Source organism: Scyliorhinus torazame, chromosome 10 (assembly GCF_047496885.1).
Source record: "Scyliorhinus torazame isolate Kashiwa2021f chromosome 10, sScyTor2.1, whole genome shotgun sequence".
Taxonomy (NCBI): Eukaryota; Metazoa; Chordata; class Chondrichthyes; order Carcharhiniformes; family Scyliorhinidae; genus Scyliorhinus; species Scyliorhinus torazame.
The window spans coordinates 71,068,592-71,083,122 of NC_092716.1; positions in this window are offsets into that span (position 1 = coordinate 71,068,592).

Genomic DNA, 14,531 nt, shown 5'->3' on the forward strand with positions numbered 1-14,531 from the left:
AAAGTTTCTCTCTCCAAGGACTTTTTGAATAAATCTGGAAGCAACTAGGTGTTGACTTTATTTTATAAGTGGCATTTGACCTGTGTGTGTGAAATTGAAATGTGTGTGAAATTTACTTAAATGAATTTTAGAAGTAGATGGGTAAGTATGCTCAAAGACTCTATTTTTTAAAACTGTTTAACTGTTAATTGAAAACCTGTTTTTCTCTTGGATGTTAATGGATGATCCTGTGTTAATAATAAAGTTTGTTTTCATGCAAAAAATCCTTATTTGTCTTTGGAATCACTCCTGGGGGTGAAGTATCCTTTCTTCACCGTTTACAGAATTGAAACATTGTTGAGGTCTCTCGTGCAGTTTCCTAATATGAATTGGGGGTCTCATCCGGTACTGTAATACCTTGCACCTAGGAACATCTGACACACATCCCTGCCCTTCTTTGAGCTGAATGGCCTATTTCTTTTTTAATACAATGTGAGATTGGCCTGTGATACTTTAAATCCTTGGGACCACATGTTAAAATAAAATTGAACCATTTCAAACTCATTTCTGTCTTTCCCTGTCTGCCATTCTGTCTTGCAAGGGAAATGTTTGTGCCATGTTTCAATTGTAGGATCTTAAACCAGTAAACAATTCCTCATAATAATATAATAATCTTTATTGTCACAAGTAGGCTTACATTAACACTGCAATGAAGTTACTGTGAAAAGCCCCTAGTCGCCACATTCTGGCGCTTGTTTGGGTCCAGAGAGGGAGAATTCAGAATGTCCAATTCACCTAACAGTACGTCTTTCAGGACTTGTGGGAGGAAACTGGAGCACCTGAAGGAAACCCACGCAGGCACGGAGAGAACGTGCAGACTCCACACAGACAGTAGCCCAAGCCGGGAATCGAACCTGGGAGTCTGGAGCTGTGAAGCAACAGTACTACTGAGGTACCCTCAATAATGATGCTTAGAGATTAAACTGTAAAGAAGGCTTTATTAGGCTAATAACTATGCTACATGCTGACTGCTATACAGACCATGAGGCAGGCCTTTATGTATGGCTCCCAGATGGGCGGAGCCAGAGGCAGAGTCCCCAGGATTCCAAGCCTGGTCTTAAAGGGGACATCACCTTACATGATGATAAGGCAGTAACCGTTCATAACATTCACCCCCTGTTTAAAAAGGAGTCCGGCGGGGGTGAAGTGCCATCATAAGTCCATCCGTCTCGGCGGCCGGATCGTCCTCCTCGATCTCCTCAGTTCGGGCGGTGGTGCGGCGGGCATGGACGTCCCGGTTGAGGGCACATCCGGGAGCACAGTGGTCGGAGCTTCGGTCCGGGTCGGGGCAGAGGAACTAGGCAGGGCCGGGGGTAGCGGAGCCGGCACCGGCGGGGTGTGTAAAGGGGGGGCGCAAGGGGGGGCGCACGGTAGGAGCTCACCAACGGGTGGTAGGGCCGGAAGGGGGTGTGTTGTAGGGGGCGACGGGTCCTGCAGGGGAGCGGCGCGGGAAGGGGCGTCTGTGGTGGAGGATCCAGCGGGCACCAGATCCCGGAGGGAAACCGTATCTTGCCTGCCGTCGGAGTACTCCACATAGGCGTAACTGGCGTGGAGCAGTCAGACCTTTTCAACTAGGGGGTCCGTTTTATGGCTCCTCGCGTGCATCCGGAGAAGAACAGGTCCTGGAGCCGTCAGCCAAGGTGGAAGCGAGACCCCGGAGGTAGACTTCCTGGGGAAGAGAAACAATCGCTCATGAGGGGTCTCATTTGTGGCCGTGCAGAGGAGTGACCTAATGGAGTGTAGGGCATCGGGTAGGACCTCCTGCCAGCGGGTGGTTGGGAGATTTCTCGACCGCAGGGCCAGAAGGACAGCCTTCCACACGGTCGCGTTCTACCTCTCCACCTGCCCGTTTCCCCATGGGTTATAGCTGGTCGTTCTGCTCGAGGCGATGCCTTTGCTGAGCAGATGCTGACGCAGTTCATCGCTCATGAACGATGTACCCCGGTCGCTGTGGATATAAGCAGGGAAACCGAACAGGGTGAAGATGCTGTGCAGTGCCTTAATCACCATGGCTGAGGTCATGTCGGTGCAGGGAATGGCGAATGGGAAACGGGAGAACTCATCGATCACGGTGAGGAAATAGGCATAACGGTTGGTGGACAGGAGGGGCCCCTTGAAGTCCACGCTCAGTCGCTCAAAGGGGCCCGAGGCCTTCACGAGCCGAACCTTGTCTGGCCGATAGAAGTGCGGTTTGCACTCCGCACAGACCTGGCAGGCCCTGACCATGGCCTTGACCTCCTTGGTTGAGTAAGGTAGGTTGCGGGACTTGATGAAATGGACGAGCCGGGTAACCCCCGGGTGGCAGCGGTCATTGTGGATGGCTTGCAGGCGGTCCTCCTGCGCGTTGGCGCATGTGCCGCGGGACAGGGCATCTGGGGGCTCGTTGAGCTCCCCTGGACGATACTTGATATCGTACGAGTAGGTGGAGAGTTCGATCCTCCACCTCAAAATTTTATCGTTTTTTATTTTGCCCCGTTGCGTGTTATCGAACATATAGGCGACCGACCGTTGGTCGGTGACGAGGGTAAACCTCCTACTGGCAAGGTAGTGTCTCCAGCACCGCACAGCCTCCACAATGGCTTGTGCCTCCTTTTCGACTGCAGAGTGTCGAATCTCGGAGGCGGTGAGGGTTCGGGAGAAGAACGCTACTGGTCTGCCTCCTTGATTGAGGGTAGCAGCCAGGGCGATGTCTGATGCATCGCTCTCTACCTGGAAAGGGATGGTTTCGTCCACCGCGTGCATAGCGGCCTTGATGATGTCGGCCTTGATGCGGTTGAAGGCCGATTGAGCCTCAGCCGAGAGGGGAAAAGTGGTGGTCTTTAGGAGTGGGCGGGCTTTGTCCGCATACTTGGGGACCCACTGGGCGTAATAGGAGAAAAGCCCCAAGCACCGTTTGAGGGCCTTGAGGCTGCGGGGGAGAGGGAGTTCCTTAAGGGGGCGCATGCGGTCGGGGTCGGGACCTAGGACCCCATCTTCCACGACATAGCCGAGGATGGCCAGCCGGGTGGTGCGGAAAACGCATTTGCCCTCGTTATAGGTCAGGTTAAGGGCTCGGGCGGTCTGGAGGAACTTTTTGAGGTTAGCGTCATGGTCCTGCTGATCATGGCCGCAGATGGTGACATTGTCCAAGTACGGGTATGTAGCCCGCAAACCGTACTGGTCCACCATTTGGTCCATCGCCCTTTGAAAGACGGAGACCCCATTTGTGACACCAAAGGGGACCCTGAGGAAGTGGAAGAGCCGGCCGGCTGCTTCGAAGGCAGTATAGAGGCGGTCTTTTGGTTGGATGGGGAGCTGGTGGTCGGCAGATTTGAGGTCGACCGTGGAAAAGACTCGGTATTGGGCGATCCGATTTACCATTTCCGCGATGCGAGGAAGGGGGTACGCATCAAGCTGCGTGAATCGGTTTATGGTCTGGCTATAATCCACGACCATCCGTTTCTTCTCCCCGGACCGGACTACCACCACTTGCGCTCTCCAAGGGCTGTTGCTAGCCTCGATGACCCCCTCTCCCAGTAAACGCTGGACCTCTGACTTGATAAAAGCCATATCTTGGGCACTGTAGCGCCGGCTCCTGGTGGCGACGGGCTTACAGTCAGGAGTGAGGTTAGCGAATAGCGAGGGGGGTGCGACTTTCAGTGTCGCAAGGCAGCACACCGTGAGGGGGGGGCAAGGGTCCGCCGAACTTCAGTGTCAGGCTTCGGTGGCTGCACTGGAAATCCAGTCCGAGCAGCAGGGGGGCACAGAGGTGAGGGAGGATATAAAATTTGAAACGGGTGTATTTGGCACCCTGGATCGAGAGATCCGCAATACAGTACCCCGTGAGTTGTACCGAGTGGGACCCAGATGTGAGGGCTATGGTTTGGGATGTGGGATGGGTGCGTAGGGAGCAGCGCCTTACCGTTTCAGGGTGGATAAAGCTCTCCGTGCTCCCGGAGTTGAAGAGGCATGCAGTGTCGTGCCCGTTGACCTGGACCTGCATCATGGAGTTCTGCAGGTGTTTTGGCCGAGTTTGATCGAGGGTGATCGCACCCAGTCGCGGGTAGTCGGAGTCGTAAAATGGCCGCTGCCGTTGGTCGCACGTGTCGGGTCGAGAAGATGGCCGCCGACCAGATGGCCGCTCCCATGATTCGCACGAGGCTGATGACGCGTCAGAAGAGGGCGTGTCGGGTCGGTGCGCAGCAGCATTGCGAGGCCTGCGGGCCTGAGAGCCTGATTTTCGTGCCGGCTGTTCTTTGTTTTTCTGGCCCCTGGGTCTGGCCAGGCAGACCCTCGCAAAGTGCCCTTTCTTCCCGCAGTCGCTGCAGATCGCGGAGCGGGCTGGGCAGCGTGGGCGTGGGTGCTGGCCCTGCCCGCAGAAGTAGCAAGGTGTGCCCCCATGGTGAGCGGGTCACTGCGTGGCGCAGGCCTGTACTACGGGCGAGTCTGAGGAAGTCCGGGGGGGGCTGGCAGAGTCCGCGGGGTACGTACCCAAGTTATGTCGGGCCACCTCCAGCGAGGAGGCGAGCGTTAGCGTCTCCTGGAGGTCTTTTGCCCCTTTTTCGAGCAGTCGCTGCCGGATGTAGGTCGAGCGGATGCCGGACACGAAAGAATCTCTGATGTGCAGGTTCATATGGACTTCGCTTGTCACATCCTGATGGTCACAGTCCCTGGCCAGCGCGGTGAGTTTCTCAACAAACTCGCCGAGCGATTCCCCAGAGCGCTGCCGGCAGGTAGAGAGCAGATGCCGGGCGTGCACCTCATTGACGGGTTTGACAAACCGCTTGCGGAGCAACTCAATCGCTTCCTCATAAATCGTCGCCTTTTCGAGCGTGGCGGAGATTCTGTGACTCACCCGGGCGTGGAGTAGATGCAGCTTGCGTGGCCCCAGGATGGGAGTCTCTGCAGAGTCCAGGTAGGCCTCGAAGCACCGTAGCCAGTATTAAAAAATTTCCTTTGCCTCCGGCGTTCGTGCTTCCAGATTGAGCTTCTCTGGTTTTAGGCCTGCGTCCATCCTGAATCTAGTTTAGCCTAATAAATTGAGGTACCCTCAATAATGATGCTTAGAGATTAAACTGTAAAGAAGGCTTTATTAGGCTAATAACTATGCTACAGATTTGGACGAGAGCTGACTGCTATACAGACCATGAGGCAGGCCTTTATGTATGGCTCCCAGATGGGCGGAGCCAGAGGCGGAGACCCCAGGGTTCCAAGCCTGGTCTTAAAGGGGACATCACCTTACATGATGATAAGGCAGTAACCGTTCATCACAACTACCCAACTGTGCTACCGTGCCGCCGTGGCTAAGCCTGCAGAGTAAGCACTTGGATTTTTGATCAAAAGCGGGATAGATGGCAGCCAAACCAATTCATTCTCACATCTAAATTTCACATAAAATAGCCAGCAGGGCTCACGGGTGTAATAAAGAGCAGGAACATTTGCAATGCTTATATTTTCCAGCCTGGAATATACGGGACAAACCCATCTCTGCTCTTACTCAATGTGAACCTTGGCGCATCCATTTGTATAACTATCTACAGCTGCACAGCTAAAAACCAAAGCACAAACATTTGCATATACAAGTAACAGATTTTCTCTGCAGCTGCAGGGAGAACGCTTTCCTGAAAGGAATGATGGGGAGGCTTGGGAGAGAGATAATCCACAAAACACTTAATCTTAAACAAGGCAATTGGAATGCCTTTAGATACACAGGGGTGGTGATACTCCCGTAAAGATCATTCTGCCGAGAGTCACTTTTCAGCATTTAGTGGATCACACATACTTAGCAGAGTGCCGGCCATGCTCAGAATTGAAATATTAACTGTGGAGGTCAGTAGCAACTACTATTCAGCAACTCTCAAGAATAGCAATTGCAAAGCTTTGATCAATAAGCACGTCACATTCATTCAGCAAAGAGAATTTACAGACATGTTGCCAAAAACCAGAAGCATCTTTATAGATGAACCCGCGGATCAAGTTGCATTCTGATGCAGACTTTGGCAAAGTTTCTCACTGCTCTCTACTCTTACAGAACATTTTATCAAAATACCAACAGTTTATTTTTCATTAGTATTGTAAACAGTAATGTTTAAATATGTAAACAATACACTGGGAAATAACACCACCAGTGCAACAACGTTTGGCCCTGAGAGCATTTTTCAATTCAAAGTGTTGCATTTGTAGGGCTGGAAACAAATGCAACCTTTGACAATTTTGGACGATTTAAATACATGCATAATTGAAGAAAGTGTCAAGTTCACATTATATTACTCTATGCCTGGTGTAGGCCACAAAACCGAAAGGGCATGTTGCTGTGTATGAACAGTGCAAACAATGTAACGAGCCAGAGTTTATTTGTTGAATCAGTTTCATTGCATATGGCAGCGAATGCATAGCGTGTCACCTGTCTCTTGTTTGTCTACAGATTAGGACAGAACTGTCAATGTGAAAGTGAATAGGGCACAGAGCATGCACCTGCTTCTCCTTTATGCTCTACAGAAGGCTCAGTTGTTTGCTCTGCAACAACCCAGGGGGTGCAGTTAAATAACTCCATTGAAATACACAAGTCTGCAGATGATTAAGCAGGCTTTTCACATGAAAATGCAGTACGTAAAAGGATTTTGCAGACAGTCGTGAAAGAAACTGTATCAGTAAGCACCACTTGAATACTTTCATGGAGCAAAACACCTTTATTTTGCAACTGGAGCCATGCCAACCTCATTGCTGGCTTGAAAAGATTTGTATAGCTACAGGCTAAAACATACGCTGCAATCATTTAAGAGAGAATTGGATACAGTAAAAATGATAATGCACCACGTAGTTAACATGCAACGAGCATCACTGCTTCCTCACAACTCACAAAAAGTGAGTTTCTTTTCCAACTACATTGAAGAACAGCTCTAGAAGATCAAAGGGAGTTTGTTTTAAAAGAAAAAAAGCATTAAAAACAAAACAGAATGTGTTGATTTAAGTTATGTTGCTTCTATAGGTAGACAACGCTCATGTTTCTCTCCCGCCATGAATTAAAGTGCACAACCATGGCAACTTTAAAGTAGCACACCCAACCCTTTAAACAGCTCTACCACTGTAACTTAAATCTAAATGGAGGGCGATGATATGACTTAAATTTATTGCATAAATAAGAAAATGTTCCAACACTAACAGTAATAGCTTCACCATCGACTCTGGGCTATTGTAACCACATGGTTGCAATCAAGTTCAAATTAGGTGGAGCCATATCAATCCATTTTGTGGAGGGAAAGGAGAATACGACAAACACCAGTGTCAAAGCAACTTCAACATCCACAAATAGAAACATAAATGTCACTGTTTTTATTCAGCCCCAGCAAATTAAACAATTCAACTGCCAGGAAGACAGGGGAATCACCAATGGGTCGTTTTGATATTCCCACCAGAACCAATTGCACACATTCCCAAGTCTAATAAAAACTTGCTTCCAGATACCACTTTTCTCAATCATCTCAAAACACTTCACAGCCAATGAAGTGTAGTCACTGTTAGAATTAAGAAGTGCAATTAGGTAATACAGGGGCTGGTTTAGCACACTGGGCTAAATCGCTGGCTTTTAAAGCAGACCAAGGCAGGCCAGCAGCGCGGGTTCAATTCCTGTACCAGCCTCCCCGAACAGGCGCCGGAATGTGGCGACTAGGGGCTTTTCACAGTAACTTCATTTGAAGCCTACTTGTGACAATAAGCGATTTTCATTTCATGTGCACAGTGGGAGGCGGTAGCATATGTTAATGTTCCACTGGATTATTAATTCAGAGACCCATGGATCTAGGGACCCAGGAGATGGTGGAATTTCAATTCAATATAAATCTGGAATTAAAAGGCTAATGATGAATATTGTTATTGTAGGGGAGGAAATCTGCCTTTCTCACCTGGTCTAGCCTACATGTGATTCCAAGCCCACAGCAAGGGCCCTCTGAAATGGCCAGTTATATCAGACCGCTACACAGTCAATGTAAAGGAATGAAAGTGGATAGACCACCCAGCATTGACCCAGGAACTGGAAATGACAACGGTAAACAGTTTTGTTGATCCTGCCCGACTGCTACCACCTACACAGGACAAGGGAAGCAGATACTTGGGAACACCACTGCATGAAATTCCCCTCCAAGTCACTCACCATATGGAACTATATCGCCTTTCATTCACTGTTTCTGGGTTGTCATGTGAGAGTACCTTTAAGACATGGATGTTTTGACTTCCGGGTGTGGCTATGCCGAGATAGTTCACACGTTCGGCAGCTCCCACCAGGAACGGACCTTTGGGCTCTCCAGAGGGGCCCCAACGGCAATTGTTCGACGGCTTCCAGTGTGGGAAGGTGACAGCAAGGTCCCCCCGACATTATATGGATTGGACCAGGAATGGAGCGGTTAAAAATGTGATCTTGGGGCAGCAAAAAGTGCGAGGGAGGAAAAGCAAGATGTCGGCGGGCGGAGACCAAGCAGCATGGGCGCAGTGGTCGCAGGAGCAGCAGGAGTTTCTTAAACGCTGCTTTGAGGAGCTGAAGACAGAAATGCTGGCGCCAATGAAGGCGGCGATTGAGAAGCTTGTGGAGACCCAGAAGGCCCAAGGGACGGCGATCCGGGAGGTGCGGCAAAAAGCCTCGGAGAACGAGGCTGAGATCTTGGGCCTGGCGTTGAAGGTGGAGGCGCACGAGGCGCTGCACAAGAAGTGGGCGGAAAAATTCGAGGACCTGGAGAATAGGTCGAGGAGGAAGAATCTTCGGATTCTGGGTCTCCCTGAAAGAGTGGAGGGGCCCGATGCCGGGGCATATATGAGCTCAATTCGCTGATGGGCGCGGGAGCTTTCCCGAGGCCCCTGGAGTGGGTGGGGCACATCGGGTTCTGGCAAGGAGACCCAAAGCCAACGAGCATCCAAGGGCTGTAGTGGTGAGGTTCCACCGCTTTATGGACAGAGAGTGTGTCCTGAGATGGGCCAAAAGAGAGCGGAGCAGCTGGTGGGAGAACACGGAGATCCGAATTTACCAGGACTGGAGTGCGGAGGTGGCTAAGAAGAGGGCTGGTATTAACCGGGCTAAGGCGGTGCTCCATCGGAAGGGGGTGAAGTTCGGGATGCTGCAGCCAGCGCGATTGTGGGTCACATTCCAAGATCGGCACCACTATTTTGAAACGCCCGATGAGGCATGGAACTTTATACAGACTGAAATGTTGGACTCAAATTGAGGGTTGGTTGTGGGGGGATGTTTACTATGTTTATTGCGTTTGGGGAATGCTCTCTGGGATTGAGTGCTGGATGGGGATGGGTGAATGGATTTGATGTGGGGGCTGTGGGAGAGTGTGGGTGTCGGTGTTGGAGGGCCAGGGCCCCACGGAGGAAGAGGGGGAGTGGAGCCGCGGGGATGGGGTGTTGGGGTAAGGCCGCAAAAAGGAGCTGCGCCAGAGGGGGCGGGGCTGGCTCAGGAAAGCACGGGCTTTTTCCCGCGGTAGGGAAGGATGGGGGTGGGGCCGGGGGGGGGGGGGGGGGCGGTGCTGGAGAGGAGCGCACACTGACTGCCAAGGGATGGGGGGATTCTCACACTGGGGGGTCGATGGAATGGCGGGAGGGGCCGGGTCAGCAGGAGTCAGCTGACTTATGGGAGTGTCATGGGGGGAGCAAAATGGCTAGATGTGGATCTAGAAGGGGGAGGGGAGGGGAACAGGGTTGCTGCTGCATTGGCCAAAAGGGAGCTGGAAGTAGGAGAGGTAGTCGGGGCGGGGGCCTGCCGCCTGAGGGACTGGAGGGTGCGGGAGGCGCGGGCACGTGGCTGGCCTAGAAAAGGAGATGGCTTGTCAGTAGGGGAGGGGGGGGGGCGAGTAGCCCCCCAATCCGGCTGATAACTTGGAATGTGAGGGGCCTGACGGGCCGGTCAAGAGGGCCCAGGTGTTCGCGCACTTAAAGGGACTGAAGGCAGACATGGTTATGCTCCAGGAGACACATCTGAAGGTGGCAGATCAGGTTAGGCTGAGAAAGGGATGGGTAGGGCAGGTCTTTCATTCAGGGCTGGATGCGAAGAACAGAGGGGTTGCAATACTGGTGGAGAAGCGGGTGTCGTTTGAGGCAATGAATATTGTAGTGGATAATGGAGGTCGATACGTGATGGTGAGCGGTAGGTTGCAGGGGGTGCGGGTGGTACTGGTGAACATTTATGCCCCGAAATGGGATGATGCCGGATTTATGAAGCGCATGCTGGGTTGGATTCCGGACCTGGAGGTAGGAAGCTTGATAATGGTGGGGGACTTCAACACGGTGCTGGACCCAGCAATGGACAGCTCTAGGTCCAGGACGGGTAAGAGGCCGGCTGCGGCCAAGGTGCTCAGGGGGTTTATGGACCAGATGGGGGGAGTGGATCCATGGAGGTTTGTCAGGCCGCTGGCCAAGGAATTTTCCTTCTTTTCCCACGTCCACAGAGCCTATTCCCGGATAGATTTTTTCATTTTGAGTAGGGCGCTAATCCCGAAAGTGGAGGGAACGGAATATTCGGCCATAGCCATCTCGGACCACGCCCTGCATTGGGTGGAGCTGGAGTTGGGGGAGGAGAGGGACCAGCGCCCGCTGTGGTGCCTTGATGTTGGACTATTGGCGGATGAGGAGGTGTGCGGGCGGGTGCGGGGGTGCACTGAAAGATATTTGGAGGCCAATCACAACGGGGAGGTGCAGGTGGGGGTAGTCTGGGAGGCGCTGAAGGCGGTGGTCAGGGGAGAGCTAATCTCCATTAGGGCCCACAGGGAGAAGAGAGAGGGGAGGGAGAGGGAGAGGTTGGTGGGGGAGGTTTTAAGGGTGGATAGGAAGTATGCAGAGGCCCCCAAGGAGGGGCTACTCAGGGAGCGACGGAACCTCCAGACGGAGTTCAACCTGTTGACCACAGGGAAAGCAGAGGCACAGTGGGGGAAAGCGCAGGGGGCAACGTATGAGTATGGGGAGAAGGCGAGTCGGATGCTGGCACACCAGCTTCGTAAGAGGGAGGCAGCGAGGGAGATTGGTGGAGTTAAGGATAGAGGGGGGAATACGGTGCGGAGTGCGGTAAGCATAAACGAGGTATTTAGGGACTTCTATGGAGATCTGTACAGGTCTGAGCCCCCAGCGGGGGAGGAGGGGATGAGACGGTTCTTAGATCAGCTGAGGTTCCCGAGGGTGGAGGAGGAGGAGGTGGCAGGTTTGGGGGTACCGATTGGGCTGGAGGAGCTGGTTAAAGGATTGGGGAGCATGCAGGCGGGGAAGGCCCCTGGGCCAGATGGGTTCCCGGTTGAATTCCACAGGAAATACGTGGACCTGCTGGGCCCGTTGCTAGTGAGGACTTTCAATAAGGCGAGGGAGGGGGGGGACCTTGCCCCCGACAATGTCCAGGGCGCTGATTTCTTTGATCCTGAAGCAGGACAAGGATCCACTGCAATGTGGGTCGTATAGACCAATCTCGCTCCTCAATGTTGATGCTAAGTTGCTGGCCACGAGAATTGAGGACTGTGTCCCGGGGGTGATTTATGAGGACCAGACGGGATTTGTGAAAGGTAGGCAATTAAATACAAATGTGCGGAGGCTCCTCAATGTGATTATGATGCCCCCGGTGGAGGGGGAAACGGAGGTAGTGGCAGCTATGGACGCGGAGAAGGCCTTTGACTGGATAGAGTGGGAGTATCTTTGGGAAGTGTTGCGGAGGTTTGGGTTCGGGGAGCGGTTCATCAGCTGGGTCAGGCTGCTATATAGAGCACCGGTGGCGAGTGTGGCTACGAATCGGTGGAGGTCGGAGTACTTTCGGCTGTACCGGGAGACGAGGCAGGGGTGCCCCCTGTCCCCCTTGTTGTTTGCACTGGCAATTGAGCCTCTGGCCATGGCACTAAGGGAGTCCAGGAAATGGAGGGGACTGGTCCGGGGGGACGGACGGACACCGGGTGTCGTTGTATGCTGACGACCTGTTGCTGAATGTGGCAGATCCAGTGGAGGGGATGGCGGAGGTCATGCGGATCCTAAGGGAGTTTGGGGACTTTTTGGGGTATAAACTCAATGTAGGGAAGAGTGAGCTCTTTGTGGGGCATTCAGGGGACCAGGGAAGGGGGATAGACGAGCTACCGCTGAAGAGAGCGGAAAGGAGCTTTCGGTACCTGGGGATCCAAGTAGTTAGGAGTTGGGGGGCCCTGCACAAGCTCAATTTGACGCGGTTGGTGGAGCAGATGGAGGAGGATTTTAAAAGATGGGATATGCTGCCACTCTCACTAGCGGGTAGGGTGCAGTCGGTCAAAATGACGGTCCTGCCGAGGTTTCTCTTTGTGTTCCAGCGCCTTCCCATTATGATCCCCAAGGCCTTTTTCAAACGGGTAAGTAGGAGCATCTTGGGTTTTGTGTGGGCGAATAAGACCCCGAGGGTGAAGAAAGTGTTTCTGGAGCGTAGCAGGGACAGAGGGGGCTGGCACTGCCGAATTTGTGCGGCTATTATTGGGCAGCCAATATGGCGATGATCCGTAAGTGGGTAATGGAGGGAGAGGGGCGGCGTGGAAGAGGCTAGAGATGGCACGAGCCTGAGGGCGCTGGCGACGGCACCGCTGCCGCTCTCGCCGACAAGGTACACCGCGAATTTGGTGGTGGCAGCGTCGTTGAAGAACTGGGGGCAGTGGAGGCGACACAGGGGCGAGGTGGGAACCTCTATTTGGTCCCCAATTCGGGAGAATCATCGGTTCATCCCGGGAAGGATGGATGGGGGGTTTCGGAGCTGGCATCGGGCAGGGATTAGAAGAATGGGGGACCTGTTCATCGATGGGACGTTTGCGAGCCTAGGGCCGCTGGAGGAGAAGTTTGGGTTACCCCCGGGAAACGCTTTCAGGTACATGCAAGTGAGGGCGTTTGTGAGGTGGCAGGTGAGGGAATTCCCGCTGCTTCCGGCACGTGGGATTCAGGACAGGCTGATTTCGGGTGTATGGGTTGGAGAAGGCAAGGTTTCACCGATTTACCAGGAGCTGCAGGAAGAGGAGGAGGCCTCGGTGGAGGAGTTAAAGGGCAAGTGGGAGGAGGAGCTGGGGGAGGAGATAGATGATGGTCTGTGGGCTGATGCCCTGAGTAGGGTTAATTCTTCCTTCTCTTGTGCCAGGCTCAGCCTAATACAGTTCAAAGTTACTCACAGAGCGCATATGACAGGGGCGAGGTTGAGTAGGTTCTTTGGGGTGGAGGACAGATGTGGGAGGTGCTCGGGAAGCCCGGCAAATCACGTCCATATATTCTGGTCGTGCCCGGCACTGGATGGGCTTTGGAGGGGTTCTGCGAGGACTATGTCCAAGGTGGTGAAAGCCCGGGTCAAGCCGAGCTGGGGGTTGGCATTATTTGGGGTTGCCGGGTGTGCAGGCGGTGAAAGAGGCCGGTATTCTGGCCTTTGCGTCCCTGGTAGCCCGGCAGAGGATTTTGCTATTTTGGAAAGATGCGAAGCCCCCTAGTGTGGAAGCCTGGATCAATGACATGGCAGAATTCATCAAGCTGGAGAGGTTAAAGTTTGCCTTGCGAGGGTCTGTGCAGGGGTTCCTCAGACAGTGGCAACCGTTCCTAGACTATCTCGCGGAGCGTTAGGAGGAGGTCAGCAGCAGCAGCAGCCCAGGGGCGGGGGGTGGGGGGAGGGAGGGGGGGTGGGTTCTTTTGGGGGGGCGTTTGGGGTGGGTGGGGGGGGGTTCCCTATTGGTGCTTTTAAATGTCATATGGGGGGTTATTGTATATGGGGGAAATCCAATGTATAATTTTTGTATAATTTTTGATTGTTGTGTTCTTGTTTCTTTCTTTTTGTTGGGGGGGGGGGTTTGTTGAAAATCTGTTGAAAAATTTGAATAAATATATATATATTTTTTAAAAGACATGGATGTCTAAGCAATGTACCTTTAAGAAAACAGTGATGTCAGAGAGTGGGTGGAGCTGAGGTCAGTTCAGCCATTATGCAGTTTAATTTTGCAGTTTTGAAAAGAGCTGGGGCTGTGTCTGTGTTTTGCAGTGAGCTGGATCTCTGCCATGAAAGACTATCTCCGGATCATTTGAGTGATTTAAACTTATAATAGTGAAGCCTTTAACCTGATGTGATTTTGCTTAAAGGTGTTAAGTCTCTTGGAAGTTTGAAGGAACATTTTAAGGAATTATTTACTGTTGCAATATTTTCTGAGTTATCTTTGAAGTAAGGGGTGTTAAGAGATCCAATGTTTATTTAAGATGTTAAGTTGAGTTCATTGAATAAACAGTGTTTTGTGTTTAAAAACCCACATGTCCATAATTGTAATCCCACACCTAGCGAACAAGCCGTGTGCTAGGAAAAGCAACAAATCCATTAAAGGGAGAGGTTGGTTGAACTCCATGATACATTTTGGGGTTCTGAAAACACCTCGCCCATAACAGGGTCAAAACCTTAGAACTCCCTCCCTAAAAGCACAGTGGGTTTACCTACACCATCGGGCCTGCAGAGGTTCAGGAAGGCAGCTCCTCACCATCTTCTCAAGGGCAATTAGGGATGGGCAATAAATGCTAGC